Source organism: Sciurus carolinensis, chromosome 4 (assembly GCF_902686445.1).
Source record: "Sciurus carolinensis chromosome 4, mSciCar1.2, whole genome shotgun sequence".
Lineage (NCBI taxonomy): Eukaryota > Metazoa > Chordata > Mammalia > Rodentia > Sciuridae > Sciurus > Sciurus carolinensis.
This window is the reverse complement of record NC_062216.1, coordinates 92,051,409-92,069,021: the sequence shown is the minus strand read 5'-3', so window position 1 is coordinate 92,069,021 and position 17,613 is coordinate 92,051,409. Positions and strand designations below refer to the sequence as shown.

Here is a 17,613-nt window from a genome sequence, read left to right as displayed (position 1 = left end):
CTAGAAAAGCTACTCCTTTACTTTTAAAATTTAAAATTCAACATATTAAGTTATAAAATGGACAGATACCAAAGGAAAATATTCTCCACAGGAGAAGAAAAAAAGGAATGCCAACAAGATACTCACAAGAGAAATAACAAGAAGTAACCAAGCTTGTAAAGAAGCACTTTAGTTCACAAAAGTTTTGAAATAACTTAAACCATCTTAGGTAGAGAATGAAACATGAGAAAGCAGAGTGGAAAGTTCAATGTATTACATATCTGAGGATAGAATGGAAAATAGCCACATGCTGGTTAGATTTAAATTAAAATTCAGAAATTTGTGTGTGTGTGTGTTTGTGTCACAGTGTCACCTTTAATTCATAGGCTTGAATATTCCAATCTATTAAAAAAATCTATATTTAACCACCAAACCACATCTACTATGTCTGAATGTGTAAATATCTACACAAGGCATTAACCAGGCTGTAGCTTGCTTAAAACATTTTAAAGGATGAATGGGGTGTTAAAATCTTAGCCTTACCTCAGTTACAGAAAGCTTTAAATTTTTAGCCCTCATTTCCTTTTAGAATAGATGAACTAGACCTAAAATTTAATCAGGCTTTAGGTTATATGAGGTTGATCCATGTGTAAATATGCACTAAACAGATAAAGTACAAATATGCTCTGTATGCTGAATTAACATGGACATAAATAACATCACAACAAACTGACTTCCCACTTTTTATTAAGATCATTCTACGCACATTTAATGTGCCTGTTAACAAACACACTTCTCTATTAAAGAGAATACACAAACAATAATGTAGCCTTCTTACCTAAGTCAACATGAATGTATTGCAATATCTTAATTTACTTTGGAGCTATTCTAACCTGTAGTATTCTGTGATGTTTTTAGGTTAGGCCATAATTCTGATGTTACCAGGAGCACACTTTCCAGCATGGAGATAAAAGAACTCTGATCAGGAAACCTAAACACCAGAAGTGGTTACTTCAAATCCTTTTAGGACATTTTGTTCATGGTCTTCTGAATGGATTTTATCTGATGAGCTTGTTAATCAGCATAATGAATGTTAGAACTGGGCTCACACTGGTGGAAGTAAAGGATTGAATCTGTGGGCTTGCTAAAATGTTTTAGAGGCCCTCCCACCCTTGTATGAACAGAGTTAAGTTCCCTTGATGGCAACCAGAAGTCCAAGAATCTTGCCTGTGTCATGCTATCATGTCTTCCCTGAGTAAATGTTTCTTGAAAGATGTGTCAGAACACCTAAAAACAGAGATCAAGTTTACAAACCAACTGTACCATTTTGTGCTACTTGCTAGTGAATGTTTATCTAAAAATCATCTGTATGTCCAGCAATGTATATCCAAAACTGGCTTATATATGAGGCAGTGAGAGAGCAGGTAACCTGGACCAGCTTTAAGCTTTCTTCACAGATATCATCATCTACCTACTATCTCCCCAAAGGACACCCAAGATTTGGGTATGTCCAAATGTACTGTGAGATCATGGTTTGGATCCCTGTTATTTCACAGAATATACAAACTTTATGTAACTTAGCTCTGCATGGGGACTATGAGTGATGTTTAGCCTACCATTCTCACAGGCTTGCTGTTGACAACCAAATCATGGAAAAAAAAATGTACAAATGATTAAACCATCAAGTACCATAATCATGTGCAATATTATTAAAACCTTCCTGAATTTACACTGTGGAATAGAAGTGTGTTGGTCTTGTTACTCTACCTCTTTCCTAGATGTTAGTTTTACCTACATGTGTCTGCTTTAAAGGCCTTCATTCTGTTGCTTCTGAAACTCCTCCCCATTCACACAAGTATACATGCACACATATATGCTTTTAAAATCTAAAACACTCTGAACTGGAAATGTGATAAGCGATACTTGTTATTAAAGTAATTAAACAATCTCAGCATTGGCATAATAAAATGTGATACACATATAATTAACAAACATTAAGTAAGAATTACTAAATACAGGAGTAAGACAATGTGGAGGTTCTGCGTCCACCACTGCAGATACTTTAATTTGTAAACAGATGATGTTGGCCTGTCTGACACAAGGGTATCATATCTGTGCTTAGTCCTAGTCATTTAGGAGCTTAAAAACAACTTTATTTGATCTTAGAATGAAACTGCTCCAGATTGGTTCTCTGGATCTGAAGCTCAGAAGCATCTGCATATCCACCTAGATTCTATTTTATTCTAAAAACAGTGTTAGAAGAGAGTCATCATAACTTTGAGACCTGAAACTTATCATTATTAATATAATGCAAATGAATCGCTCAGTACACATAAGCAAGTAAATAGAAGGGCCAAGCTGTAGTTCAGCAACAGGGAGCAGATGAGGAATATTACAAGCTCTAGTGCCCCATTCTACCACTAACCATGTGATTTTCCATTTCCATTCTTCAGTGATTGTTCTTCTGAAAAAAATATGGTGCAATGACCTCCCAAGAGTCTCGGTATCGATACCACCATGTCTTTATGGAAATTCCACAGTTATTTGATATCAGTAATCCTTAGTTATAAAACCTAGTATCTTTGCCCCATCAATTGCTTCACAGCCTAGTTGTTCTCAATGATGATTTTCAGAAGGCTAGATTTGTTATTTTGGCAAAATCAAAGCATATATTTGAAAAAAAAAGATTCTCAATTTTTTCCTTACAAATATTTTAATTTGTGCATGTAAGTTGGCAAGTCATAATGCCAACTAAATTCACTAAATTAGTATACATATAACTTGTTAGCTTACTGAATATCTGAAAGGTGGAAAATATCTGCTAAATGTACAAGAGCAAAAATATAAATTGCAATGATTTGGATTGATTTTTCCAAACAACAACAATAACAACAACAAAAGGTCAGTTGTATGAAAGAGATCTGATTTTACTAAGAAGTCATGCTGTTCCTGAAATAGAGGAAAGATAAATTACAAGAGAGTTATGGGCAAACTCCCACACAAGCTGGTTAGTGTTCTTTGCAATGGTTTCAGCTTTAACCCATGATCTCAGCTATTTCAAAACCCTTAAGCCACTGCACAACAGGAATGAATCCATGAAAACATCTCACAGAAGTCATAAGAACATGGTGGATACATTCATTGGTAGTAAGTCAAATGGAAGGCTACATTGTAATGATGTAATAGAAGGACCCTGTCACAAAGATGTTGCTTCTAATCTCATCTCAAATATTCCCTACTGAATGATCCTTGCCTATTCACTAAGGATTTTTGAGTTTATTTTCCTAACTATAAATTGCCAGATCTGATTAATTCTAATAACTATTAAAAATAAAATTAGAGGGTTGGGGATATAGCTCAGTTGGTAGAGTGCTTGCCTTGTAAGCACAAGGCCCTGGGTTCAATCCCCAGTACCACAAAAAAATAAATAAATAAATAAAATTCGATATGAACATAAAAGTGGCTGAAAAATTAGTGCTCTGAAAAAGACTTAGGTGAGTAGAACTAACACTGAGGGATAAACTGTTGACTAGGGAACCATCCTAAAATTCTAGACCCAAATCACAACTTTCTTGTGTGAAAGATCAGGTTCACATGTATCAAAATTAGTTGTAACACACCGGGTTGGTTCTGAACACAGCAGACAACCTGGGTCAAGGAAGAAAAATTAATAGAAGACTTGTTCATAAAGCTTACTGCCTTGGAATAAAGCCCACATCTTCAAAAGCAGCATGTAAGATTCTCCATACCTGGTCCAAGTCACATTATCAGCCCCATTTCTCTCTATGCCTAATGGGACATCCCACACTGAGGGACTGCAGACACTGTGCTACCTCCCAAATGTACTGCACTTCCATGTTCCTGCTCTTGGACAGCCTCCACTGTGGCTTCAGGTTATGAATGGTCTCTTTCCAGCTTTCCTATTACCTCTTGCCCAGTGTGTGTGTGTGTGTGTGTGTGTGTGTGTGTGTGTGTGTTGCTGTGGATGAACCCAGGGCCTTCCTTGTATATGTGAGGCAAGTACTCCACCACTGAACTACATTCCCGGCCCTCTTGCCCACATTTATACCATTGTCCACCAGTTGTATTTCTTTTGGTCCTTTGGTACTTGATTAGTGTATACTGTCTTCCAAATAGCTTTCTCTGCTTCCTGTAGTTATTAGTAACAAGTCCTTCCTCTTTCCTGTTGCATTTATTTAATTATTTGATGCTGGAAATTAAACTCCATGCCAAGCACATGCTCCACACTGAGATAAACCCCTAGTCCAGGGCTTTTAAAGTTCAGCATTTGCTTTGCTAGACAGTAAGCCTCTTAGAGCAGAAGCCAGTCTTATCTTTGTTACACCAACCACTACTAGTGTATTTCCTTCTACAGAACATGTACTCCCTGAATTTTTGTGGAGCAAATATAAACAAGGTGGTCTCAAGACACTCTACAAGAAGAAGCCAGACAATACTCTAAAGCCAAATTAATTCTAAAGCAATTACAACATTTCTTAAAGTAAAATCTGAACAAATAGACAACTTAATTCAAAACAAAGACATGAAAACAAAACAAAAACCTGTGATTCTCATAACCAATCCTGCTATCAATAAAAACTAAACAATTTTTAGAACAGAGTGATGTCCTTTACAACAGGAGATGGAAAATTATTTCTCATCTCAGCTTCTACCACTCCCCCAGCCCACTGGGCACATCTAACTTTTTTGTTGTTGTTGTTCTTCATTTATTTATTTATTTTTATTTAAATCTTTTTTATTTTTACAGACTGCATTTTGATTCATTGTACACAAATGGGTACAACTTTTCATTTCTATGGTTGTACACAATGTAGATTCACACCACTCATGTAATCATACATATACATAGGGTAATACTATCTGTTTCATTCTACTATCTTTCTGTCCCCCACCCCCTCCCACCCCATTTTCCTCTACACCATCCAAAGTTCCTTCATTCTTCTCTTCCCCCCACCATCCCCCTTTATATGTTGTCATGCACTTATCAGAGAAAACATTCAGCCTTTGGGTTTTGGGCTTGGCCTATTTCACTTAGCATGATATTTTCCAACTTCATTCATTTACCAGCAAATGCCACAATTTTATCATCCTTCATGGCTGAATAGTATTCCATTGTGTATATATACCACAGTTTCTTTATCCATTCATCAATTGAAGGGCATCTAGGTTGGTTCCACAATCTAGTTATTGTGAAATGAGCTGCTATGAACATTGATGTGGCTGCATCACTGTAGTATGCTGATTTTAAGTCCTTTAGGTATAAACTGAGGAGTGGGATAGCTGGGTCAAATGATGGGTCCATTCCAAGTTTTCTGAGGAATCTCCATACTGCTTTCCAAAGTGGCTGCACCAATTTGCAACTATACCAGCAATGTATGAGTGTGCCTTTTTCCCCACATCCACGCCAACACTAATTATTGCTTGTGTTCTTGATAACAGTCATTCTAATTGGAGTTAGATGAAATCTTAGGGTGGCTTTAATTTGCATTTCTCTAATTACTAGGGTTGCTGATCACTTTTTCATATGTTTATTGATCACCTGTATATCTTCTTTGTAAAGTGTCTGCCCAGTTCCTTAGCCCATTTATTGATTGGATTCTTTGTATTTTGGGTGTAAAGTTTTTTAAGTTTTTTATAAACTTTGGAGATGAGTGCTCTGTCTGAAGTGCATGTGGAAAAGATTTTCTCCCACTCTGTAGGCTCTCTTTTCACATTATTGATTGTTTTCTGTACTGAGAAAAATTTTTTTAGTTTGAATCTACCCCATTTATTGACTCTTGCTTTTATTTCTTGTGCTATGGGGGTCTTGTTAAGGAAGTCTGGTCCTAAGTCAATGTGATGGAGATTCGGGCCTACCTTTTCTTCTATTTGGTGAGGGGTCTCAGATCTAATTCCTAGATCCTTGATCCACTTTGAGTTGAGTTTTGTACAGGGTGAGAGATAGGGGTTTAATTTCATTTTACTGCATATGGATTTAATGATACCAGGACTACCTATAGCTCTCCACAACCATGTTCTCTCTTGTACTCTGTTACTTATGCCTGTTCTACTTGTCTGGAGGAGTCCTTACAAAAAATCGAGTTCAAGCTCAAGAATGAACTTTCCTCTTAAACACTATCTATTTCCTTAGACAGATTAAGGTCACCTTTACATTAGTATTCACTTTCAACCCCATCCACAGAACCCACGTCTCCACTGTATCCATTATCATACTCCCAAGATGATTTGTTTAAATGCCTGCCTGGCCCTTCGTTCTATCAAAATATCGGGAAGAAAAGGTTAGTCCTTTTTCTTTGCATATCCAGTTCAGAAACACTCAATAGATAACTAGTGTCAGAACAAATCAACAGTGAGTAGAGGTACTGCCCAATCCACCAACATCAACTGTCTATAAAGAGCTAACCTAACCTGAATGTGTTCTCTGATATGTGGATGCTAATTCACAATAAGGGGTGGGGGGAGAATAGAGGTGCTTTGTACTACACAGAGGGGAGTGAAAGGAGGGGAGGGAGTATGTGGATAAGAATGATAGAATGAATCAGACATCATTACCCTATGTGCATATATGATTACATGATCTGTGTAACTCTACATCATGTACAACCAGAAGAATGAGAAGTTATACCCATTATGTATGATGTGTCAGAGTGCATTTTACTGTCATATATAACTACTTAGGACAAATAAAAATAAATAAATAAATAAACTCCAAAGAGCTAACATACCACACTGGGTCAGGGCTACAGGTTCACCCCTCATTATGCTTTGAAGAAGCAGTCAAGTTCTGGGTGCATCTCCAGCAGTACTCATTGCAGTCTATTTTCCCATAGAGATAATGCTATCACTGATGAACAGGTTCCGAGCTGGTCCATTTAATTTCATTCAATTGGAAGTTTTAACTATGTAAAATAGTTAAAACTGTACTGAGAGAAATTAGGTTTTCTACTTACTCAGATTTTATATCCAAAGTTCATTCTGAGACTACTTTAGAATTAACTTGGCTTAGAGTACTATTCAGTGGCTTCCAGTATAGTGTTGTTAAGAAAACATATTAAAATAGTAAAAGTTCCCTGTTTTATAGATTTTGTGGGCTAGACTAAAATCTTAGCTCTCACTTTTAGGTAAATACCTCTGGAAGAAGGCATTCCAAATCACTGTCGTCTTCTACCAGGCTCATATTTTATATCAGAGGCTTCCTTCAAACAGAGCACTCTCCCAAGTAGATCTGCCAGGGTGGCATTTCTCACCTCCTTCCCTTTTCTTTCTGTTACCACCTCCCACACTATATGATTAGGAAAAAAGGGGTTAATATTAGCCTGAACAAAACATAATAAACAAATATTCTGGGGGGGGTGGGAAATTATATACTACATTTACAATGATACTAACCTCAGCTGGGCCCTCACACTGCTGTTCCCTTCACATTCCCTTAAACCCTCAAGCTAACTGAGCACTTGGGGCTGCTTACTTCAAAGCTTCTCTGTGTTGCTTAAACTCCAATCTTGAAGCTACCTGCTTTCACTTCCAGCATCCCTCACTTCATAGAGAAATTTGTGCCAAATGGATATGGGTTATGTTAGTCCATTTGGGCTGCTATAACAAAATATTATCAACTGAAGTAGCTTATAAACAAAAGAAAGTTGCATTTCCCCCATTTGGAGGTTGGAAAATTTATGATCAATTCCACATCTGGTGAAGTCCACTTTCTGGCACTTTTTGCTGTGTTCTCACATGGTAGAAAGAACTAGCTACTTTTATACTAGCATTAATCTCCTTCATGAGGGCTCTGCCATCATGACCTAATCACGTCCCAAAGGCCCCATTCCTAATACCATTAACTTGGGAGTTAGGATTTCAATACAGGAATTGTGAGGGGACACAAACCTTCAGACCAGAGCAGGTTACCTTCCTGATCAGCCATATCTCCAACTCTAATTATAAAATGCAGTTCAGATCTGTCTAGCAAAATTATCTGACAAACTCATTACTTCAAGTTAATCCTCATGATCAGTTCATAAAGAAGATACCACTATACTGGGTTGACCCATGGATGAGCAAACTGAGGATCAAAGAGATTAAAGGATGTATCCAAAGTCTCATGATTACTAAATGACAAAACAGATAGAATGTGGTTCTCCTGACCTTGAATTCACACTGAGCTGTACCACACCTATTTCAGTATAGCCCCAACTTATTTTCTGAATTCTCCTTCTTATGTTCCATAGTCCAGTCAAATTGGTCAACTGCACCTATCCAAGCATTTGAACACAAAAAGTTGCTTTTTTTAAAAAAACAAATGCTGGGCTTGGGTGTAGTTCAGTGGTAAATCACGTAATTAGCATTCATGAGGTTCTTGGTTCAATCCCCAGCATCAAAAAAATAAAAAAATAAAATAAAAATAAAAAAACCAAAACAACCCCACCTAAAAGACCCACAGATGCTTTCTTTTTATGATTATAAACAACATGCTCATTATAGAAAATTTTGGAAAACATAAAAAGATGAAAGAGTAAGACTAAAAGTCATCCACAACAAGTGAAAATGAACAATCTACCACTATACACAATATGGATGAATCCCATAACCTTGAATGTGGGAAATTAGACACAAAAGAGTACATGTGGTAAGATTTCATTTATATAAGAAACAAAAACAGTCAAAACTATGGAATGCCACTAGAGGTTGGGGTCACGAAGGCCTAGAGTATGCAGAAAACACCCTGTTTCTTGATCTGGCACTTGCTGCCTGGCTATTTTCAGGGTGTAAAAATCAATGGTATGTGTATTTTCACATATGTGTGTATGTACACACACTAGTATAGATACACACACGTACATATATCATACTTGAAGTAAAAAATGATATTAATATTTTAGTGTATTTTCATTCTGGTATTTTTTTCCCTTTTGGTATGACTTTTTAAAAAACAAAAATAATTATGATCATATTGTATGTGCAATTTTGCATTCTGATATTTCACCTAACATAAAAGCAAAAACATTTACCAAAATTATTGTAAAGAATTCTTCATAAAAGAAATACAAATGGTCAACAAATATATGAAAAATGTTCAACTTCACTAGCAACTAGAGACATACAAATTAAAGCTACATTGAGATTTCATTTCACCCCAGTCAGAATGGCAATTATCAAGAATACAAGTACAGAGCTGGGGTTGTAGCTCAGTGATAGAGCACTTGCTTAACATATGTGAGGCTCTGGGTTCAATTCTCAGCACTGCATACACATAAATAAATAAAATAAAGGTCCACTGACAACTAAACTATTTTTTTTGAAAAAGAATACAAGTACAATAAATGGTGGTGAGATGTGGGGAGAAAGGTACACTTACACATTGTTGCTGGGACTGCAAGGTGACTGCAAATGGGTGTAACTACTCTGGAAAGCAGCATGGAGATTCCTCCATTTGACCCAGTTATCCCACTCCTCAGCATATAACCAAAGGACTTATAATCAGAATAGTATAGTAACAGCCACATCAATGTTCATAGCAGCTCAATTCACAATAGCTAAGCTATGGAACCAACCTAGGTGACTTTCAATAGATGAATGGATAAAGAAAATGTGGGACATATACACAATGCAAAATTAGTCATAAAGAAGGATGAAATCATGCACTTTGCCAGTAAAAGGATCGAACTGTAGACTATCATGCTAAATGGAATAAGATAATCCCCAAAAAACCAAAGGCCAAACATTCTCTCTGATATGTGGATGCTGATTAACAAAAGGCAGGGGTGGGGGAGTGGAGATTCACTGGATTAGATGGGGGAATAGGGGGAAGGAAGTGGGGTGGGAATGGGGAACACAGCAGAATGAAATAACACGTAACTTTTCTAGTTCTATATGAATACACAACCAGTGTAACAACCACAAGAATGGGAAGTCATACTTCATGTATGTATGATATGTCAAAATACATTCTACTATCATGTATAATGAAAAGGAATAAAAAAATTCTTCATAAGTACTTTTAATAGCTATAGAAGAGTCCATCTGGTGCTTACACACTTCCTTAACAATGTCCTGATATCTATCATTTGTTTCAGTGTTTACTATTATAAGTATTGCTGTAATGAATACTCCTATCCTTTAAGTTGTTTTAGCCACTCTCTCCTCTTACACTGCCTTATATGTTTATATTACACATTATAGCTGTTTTAGTCAGCTTTTCTGCTGCTGTGACTAAATGCCCTGACCAGCACAATTGTAGAGGAGGAAAAGTTTATTTAAGGGCTCAGAGGTTTCAGAGGTCTCTATCCATAGACAGCTGGTTTCATTCCTTGGGGCTCAAGGTAAGGCAAGACATCACGGCAGAAGAGTGTGGCTGAGGGAAGCAGCTCACATTTTGATCAGGAAGCAGAGAGAGGGGTCTCTACTTGCCAGATACAAATACATACCCCAAAGTCATGCCCCAATTCCCACCTCCTCCAGTCATACCCTAGCACTTCAGTTACCACTCAGTTAATCCCAATCAGGGGATTAATTCACTGACTAAATTAAGACTATTTCATCCCAGTCATTTCTCCTCTGAACCTTCTTACATGGTCTCACATGTAAGCTTTTGGGGGACACCTCATATCCAAACCATAACTATGTAATTATTTATGTACTTACCATACCATCATTGCTCAGTAAAAAGCTTCCCGTAAATCAGACCACATCACTGCACCTCCATCCCCACAGAACATTTTATCAGTTTTCTGAACATGATTGGGTACTTAATAATCATTGAAGGGTTTTCAGGAACCAAGTAAAACCTCCATTCCTACCAATCCAAATTTCAGTATCACCTTAGTGGTCCATGAAACTTGAGTGTTTTAGGCAGTAACGTTCCAAACTTCTTGTTTAGTCTGCATAGCTAAATGCTTCCAGTCAGTTAAGTGTGGCTCTGTTTGAGGGTATAAATACTAGACCAAACACTGAATTCACTCAACAACTGGCTATGCCAAGCCTTCAGAATCCAGTGAGAATCAGACACTGCCTGGCATTAATGAGTTTACAGTGGTGGATAATTAAATATGAATGCTGCTTTTAAGAAGAACCACAGTCAGGCAGGGAAGGTAACATAAAACAATCTGGAATCCTCCCTCTTGAACTTTCAAATCCAAATGCACAGGCAGGAACAGATACCATCCCTAGAGCCAAACACGGAATAGTCAACCTGGGTGGGTGCCTTCATGCTTGTTAGTCTGTGGAAGTGTGGGTCTGTTGTATTTAAGATATAGTTTGAAGTGTTTCACAAACATTATTAATGTTGTATCTCACAAAGGGCAAAATCGTGGTACCTTTTGTACTATGATTTTGCATTGTCAGATAGGATTATGACGATTATGACAGAAACAAAAAAGAGAGCTAATAAAAATAGCTGAGTGGTAAAAAAAAAAAAAAGCTCTCTTTGTTTCTCTTTTCTTTTTCTCCTTCTTTTCTCCCTCTCTCCTTTTCTTTCTTTGGAAACAGAATGAAGACTGGAAAGAACCCTGAAGGGCCAAGAATGAAACACAGGCAGGAATGATGAGCTAGAAGGCAGAAGACAGAGCTTCAGAAGTCTTTCCATTCTGAATGTGAAACAGAATGATCAAGACCAAAGGTGGAACGTGGCCCAGTGTTAGTTCAGGAGGCCAGGACATTGTCTGAGAACAGAAAGAATGAGCACAGCAGGGTTGATCCCACCAAGGTTCTTGTAATTCAAGAGGTGAGGGGTGAACATAGACATCAAGAGCTACTGAGGGGCTCCCCAGGGCCCCAGAGAAATCATGAAGGTGCCCCTGGCATCAAGAGATCTTTAATGTAGACAAAGTTTCTCCACTTTAGAAAAAGATGCCCCACAGAACATTTAGTAGCAAGGGCAAAATTGGTTATAAAGCTTCAAAGATCCAACTTACACTCCTTGAACTGCATCAGGGGACTGCAAGCTTAAAGCCATCTTACTCACTTTGAACTTGTGAACAAATGAGTTTAAGAGTCCTCTCAGAAGCTCACCTGTTTTAAGTGAGAGCTTCTAAAATTACAGGGCAAAGAATAAGAGTGAGGCTTATGGTATAGAAAGAAGGCAAGACAGGCTCCTATGGGAATGAGTGCCTCCTTCAGGAGGGAGGGATAGTTCCACTAGCTTTAGGACTACTGGGTATTTTGGTAGGCAAAGGAGAGGTGAAACCATCTTTTGTGTATGACCAGACAACAAGCTCATACATTTTGGCATCAATGTACAAGATGTCTTATTAATGTAGCTGCACACATGAGAACAGTAAGGGGTGGGAGGACCAACAAGCAAGAGGTAGGACGGCACCTGCAGCAGACCACAGTCAGATGTCAGAGGTCCTGTGTGTATCAGTCTCTATTCAACCCTGCAGGCACTGACAGGGCTGACATGAGTTCTGTACTCAAGAGCTCAAGGCTACACATGGAGGCTGAGTCTCAGAATGAGGAGAGCAGTCAAGAGGCAGCGGACTAAATGAGAGATGATGAATTAGGGTAAAGAATGATGGGAGGCAGGGAAAACTTCCTCAGCTGTCCTGAAGGTAAGATCAGAAGGATGGATGAGTCAAGGTGAGGTGGCACAGGAAAGCAAGATTAGGAATAAGATGAATGATGGTGCCACAAACCCAGGCAGGAAATAAGGAAGAAGTTGTGACATGCTAATCCTAAGGAAATGACATGTGGTTCATCAGCAGGGGTGGAACTAGAGTGCAGTGCACTGAAGGAACATGGATTTGGAAATTCATTACTGCACACATCTGCACATACACACACACAGTAGATCAATGAAAGTGGATGAAACAACAAACAGCAGAATTCTTACATTCTTAGGACATGAACCCCTTTCAGAACTTGATGAATTCTGCAAGACCTCTCACAAGGAAAGAGAGAAGGGAAGGGTGGAATAAGGGAAAGGAAAAGAAAGGCACACAAACAGACACTGAGAAAAAAATATCAGGACGCCCGTAGGCCCCTTGTGGCCCATATAGAGAACACGGGTTAAGAAATCAGGGTCTGGGGTGAAGAGTTGAGGGGGTGACAGGTTGCAAGAAGGTTTAAAACAACATTTTTCAATCAGGATGTTATTGGCAAATTGTGAATGATGTCTTTACCATACACAATGCTGAGCATCCTGGGCCCAGCCTCTGACCAGAAATATCCACACCACAGTCTCAGCAATAACCAAACACTGCCCTCATGTATTTCCAAATGGTACCCACCCACTGGAGAATCCCTGGTCAAGAAAGAGACGAGGAGGCAGCAAAGACGACTTAGAAAGATCAGAGATAAAAAGAAAAGCAGAACTAATTCTCAAAACATACAAGGTAGCTCCCCTTCCAAAATGTAACCAGGAAGGACCCTAGTCCTTGCCTTCCACCTGGACACTATCTGAGCCATCCCTGGATGGATTACCACATTCATCTTCCAGTTGGTCTTTCTGCTTTTAACCTTACTTTCCAAAGGCAAGCAACTTTCCATATGGCAGCAGCACAAGCCTTTGCATAATTTCAGTTAATAATAAATAGCATTTTTATATTACTAATCCCACAATGACAATGAGATAGGTACCATTACTATTCCCATGTTACTGATGAGACACGGAGAAGTTATGGAATTAATCCATGGTCACAGAGTACGGGACTAGGATTTGAACCCAGATAATTCCAGGCTCCAGACTCTTTTGACTACCACCCCACGCTGCTCTCTGTTTTCTTCATTTCTCTGTTCAAGACACTCAGCTGTCCTCTCACTTAGAGTAAAAATGAAGATTCTTGTCACAGTTAATAAGGCCCTAGTATAGTCCCCTGTCCCTGTCACATCCTCTTTGCCTGATGTCCAGTCATTGCCCCTCACTCTCCTGCAGTCTTGTCCTCTGGTTGTTGTGACATGGACACACCTATAAGCCCCTGCTCCAGGGCCTTTATGTTCATGATGTCCTCACTCTGGAGTGTTCTTCCAGCAGATAGTTAGAGAGCAGGCTCCCTCACTTCATTAAGGTCTCTACTCAAATGTGCTTACATTAGTGAGGACTTCCAGTCTACCCAATATCAAGTAACACTTCACCCACTCCCAGTGTTTTCTATTCCCCTCCTTGCTATATATATTTTTTTCTCCAAAGCATTTTTCATCATATAAATAAAGAGAAATTACTTGCTTATTTATCAACACCCCTAGTAGAATAAGCTCTCCATGGATAGAAGAGCTTTGTGTTTTTTCTCTGCTACATAGCCATGCATAGAAGGGAATGCAGTTGGGGAAGAATGAACACATAAGAGAGGTGCTGTGGAAGAGATGTTTCAAGCCAGAAGAAGTAAGCCCAGAGTGGCAATGTGTTGCAAAACACTTTGGATACATTAGGAAATGCAAAGTTTCTATTGATTGTGGCAGGTAAGATATTGATGTGTGTGGTTCTAAATGTTTCTAAGAAATGATACCTAGTTGCAGAGTGGGTATGCAGGTGACCTAATAGAAGCAACTAACACAGATAATTCCTGTAAGAAGCTGGCAGAGAGTACAGACAACTAGAAGGAACTGGAGACTCGAGGGAGACTTGAGAATACTGTTCCCAGGCTGAAAGCATGGTGCCAAGAAAGGTCAGAGTGGAATTTCGTAGAGAGAAAAGAATGCTGATGGGGAAAGACCTTACAGATGCAAACTCCAGAGTGTGCGGGATGAGAAGGATCTTTTGCATCAAGAAACAAACCCTCTTCTCCCACTCTGGCTGACCTAAAGAGATGATGCGCTAACCCTGGTACTCCGGAGAACCACCAAACTGGACAGGCCGTAGAGGGTTTAGAACTTGTCTTTCCCAAAGAGCCCTGAGGCCTGTCTGAACTCCCGGTTCAGAAAGAAAGAGCAGATGGAGCTCTCTGGAGTCGGGTGAGGGGAAAGGCACCAACTCTCCACTAAGTCACCTGATGCACATTCGTTTCCACATAGGACACATATAAATGTGTACTTCAAAACAACAGAGTAATGAATAAGTAGCCTAATTTAAAGATCATGAACTTGGTGCTCAGTATGTTTCATAACTACTCCAAAGCTATCCAGGCACAGCCAGGCTTTTAATTTACAAGGGCACTCTTTCCAATACAAACCCTATGGTGTTTCTTGATAAAATACAACAGGGAAAGAGATGGCTAAGCCTGGAAAAATGAAAATGAAAGGGGGATCTAGACTGAGATTTTCAAAGACAGAATACAGTGAAATAACAATCATTAACAGTAAATAACAAAGAGCACTTGAAATTAAAGTGGCAAAGAGCATAGGCATTGTGATAATAGAGCAAATAACAAGAAGGGAAATGAAGTGAGAGAGAAGGAATATTTGGAAGGTTTCTTTAGAAGTAGGAAGACTTCTATAAAGGCTACAGGAAGGAAACTAGAAATTTTATTAAATATGACAAAAGCACATTATCAAGAATTGAATTTAGATGTTTTCCACTTAGTTTGTGTTATCCAGCTATGAATGCCAACTGATAAAATAAAAAAGGATGCAAGAGACATCCTTACCCCTTTGAGACAAGGGCACTCTTTCCAATACAAACCCTATGGTGTTTCTTGATAAAATACAACAGGGAAAGAGATGGCTAAGCCTGGAAAAATGAAAATGAAAGGGGGATCTAGACTGAGATTTTCAAAGACAGAATACAGTGAAATAACCCCTTTGAGACAAAGGGGTAAGGGTAATTCAGTGGAGGAAAAAATACTCTTTTTAACACTGTTGGAATGATTGAATTTTCATATGAGGAAAATGAACTGTAATTCACAACTGATCTCATATAAAAATTAACACAAAATAGATCATAGACCTAAATCTAAGAACTAAAACTATAAAAACTCTAGAATACAAGAGAAAATCTTTCTGACCTTGGGTCAGGCAAAGATTTCTTAAAGTCATACTAGACATGCAATCTATAAAGGAACAAATTCATAAGTTGGAATTTCTCAAAAATTAAAATTCCTGCTCTTCAAAAGTCACCATTAATGATGCAGAAAAAGCGTTTGACAAAATACAACACCCCTTCGTGTTCAAAACACTAGAAAAAATAGAGATAGTACCTGAACACTGTAAAGGCTATTTATGCTAAGCCCAAGGCCAACATCATTCTTAATGGAGAAAAACTGAAAGCACTCCCTTTAAAAACCGGAACAAGACAGGGATGTCCTCTTTCACCACTTCTATTCAACATTGTCCTAGAAACTCTAGCCAGAGCAATTAGACAGACTAAAGAAATTAAAGAGATACGAATAGGAAAAGAGGAACTTAAGCTGTCACTATTTGCTGATGACATGATTCTAAATTTAGAGGATCCAAAAAGCTCCTCCAGAAAACTTCTAGACCTCATCAATGAATTCAGCAAAATAGCAGGTTATAAAATCAACATGCATAAATCTAAAGTATTTTTATAAGCAAGCGATGAAACATCTGAAAGGGAAATGAGGAAAACAACTCCATTTGCAATAGACTCAAAAAATAAATAAATAAAATACTTGGGAATCAATCTAACCAAAGAGGTAAAAGATCTCTACAATGAAAACTACAAAACATTGAAGAAAGAAATTGAGGAAGACCTTAGAAGATAGAAAGATCTCCCAAGTTCTTGGATAGGCAGAATTAATAGTGTCAAAATGGCCATACTACCAAAAGTGCTATACAGATTCAATGCAATTTCAATTAAAATTCCAATGATGTATCTTACAGAAATAGAGCAAGCAATCATGAAATTCATCTGGAAGAATAAGAAACCCAGAATAGCTAAAGCAATCCTTAGCAGAAAGAATGAAACAGGGGGTATACCAGAACTTCAACTATACTACAAAGCAATAGTAACAAAAATGGCATGGTATTGGTACCAAAATAGACAGGTAGATCAATGGTACAGAACAGAGGACATGGGCACAAACCCAAATAAATACAATTTTCTCATACTAGACAAAGGGGCCAAAAATATACAATGGAGAAAAGATAGTCTCTTCAACAAATGGTGCTGGGAAAACTGGAAATCCATATGCAATAGAATCAAACTAAACCCCTATCTCTCACCCTGCACAAAAATCAACTCAGAATGGATCAAGGACCTTGAAATCAGACCAGAGACTCTGCATCTTATAGAAGAAAAAGTAGGTTCAAATCTTCAACTTGTTGGCTTAGGACCAGACTTCCTTAACAGGACTCACATAGCACAAGAAATAAAAGCAAGAATCAATAACTGGGATAGATTCAAACTAAATAGTTTTCTCTCAATAAAGGAAACTATCAGCAATGCGAAGAGAGAGCCTACAGAGTGGGAGAAAATCTTTGCCACTCAGATAAAGCACTAATTTCCAGAATATATAAAGAACTCAATAAACTCTACACCAAGAATACAAATAACCCAATCAACAAATGGGCTAAGGATATGAACAGATGCTTCACAGAAGAAGATCTACAAGCAATCAACAAACATATGGAAAAATATTCACCATCTTTAGTAATAAGAGAAATACAAATCAAAACTACACTAAGATTCCATCTCACTCCAATTAGAATGGAGATTATCAAGAATACAATCAACAATAGGTGTTAGAGAGGATGTGGGGAAAAAGGTACACTCATACACTGCTGGTGGGG

The 17,613-nt window shown here is 38.1% G+C and overlaps 1 protein-coding gene and 1 non-coding gene across 2 annotated transcripts in view; one reads left to right on the top strand and one right to left on the bottom strand.

Moving 5' to 3' along the window:
• Positions 1–17,613, bottom strand: part of Rassf8 (Ras association domain family member 8) — a 121,340-nt gene that overhangs the window by 96,222 nt on the left and 7,505 nt on the right. The window lies entirely within an intron of this gene.
• Positions 3,325–3,398, top strand: Trnat-ugu (transfer RNA threonine (anticodon UGU)). Its single transcript has one exon. It is a non-coding gene; the product is annotated as a tRNA-Thr (tRNA).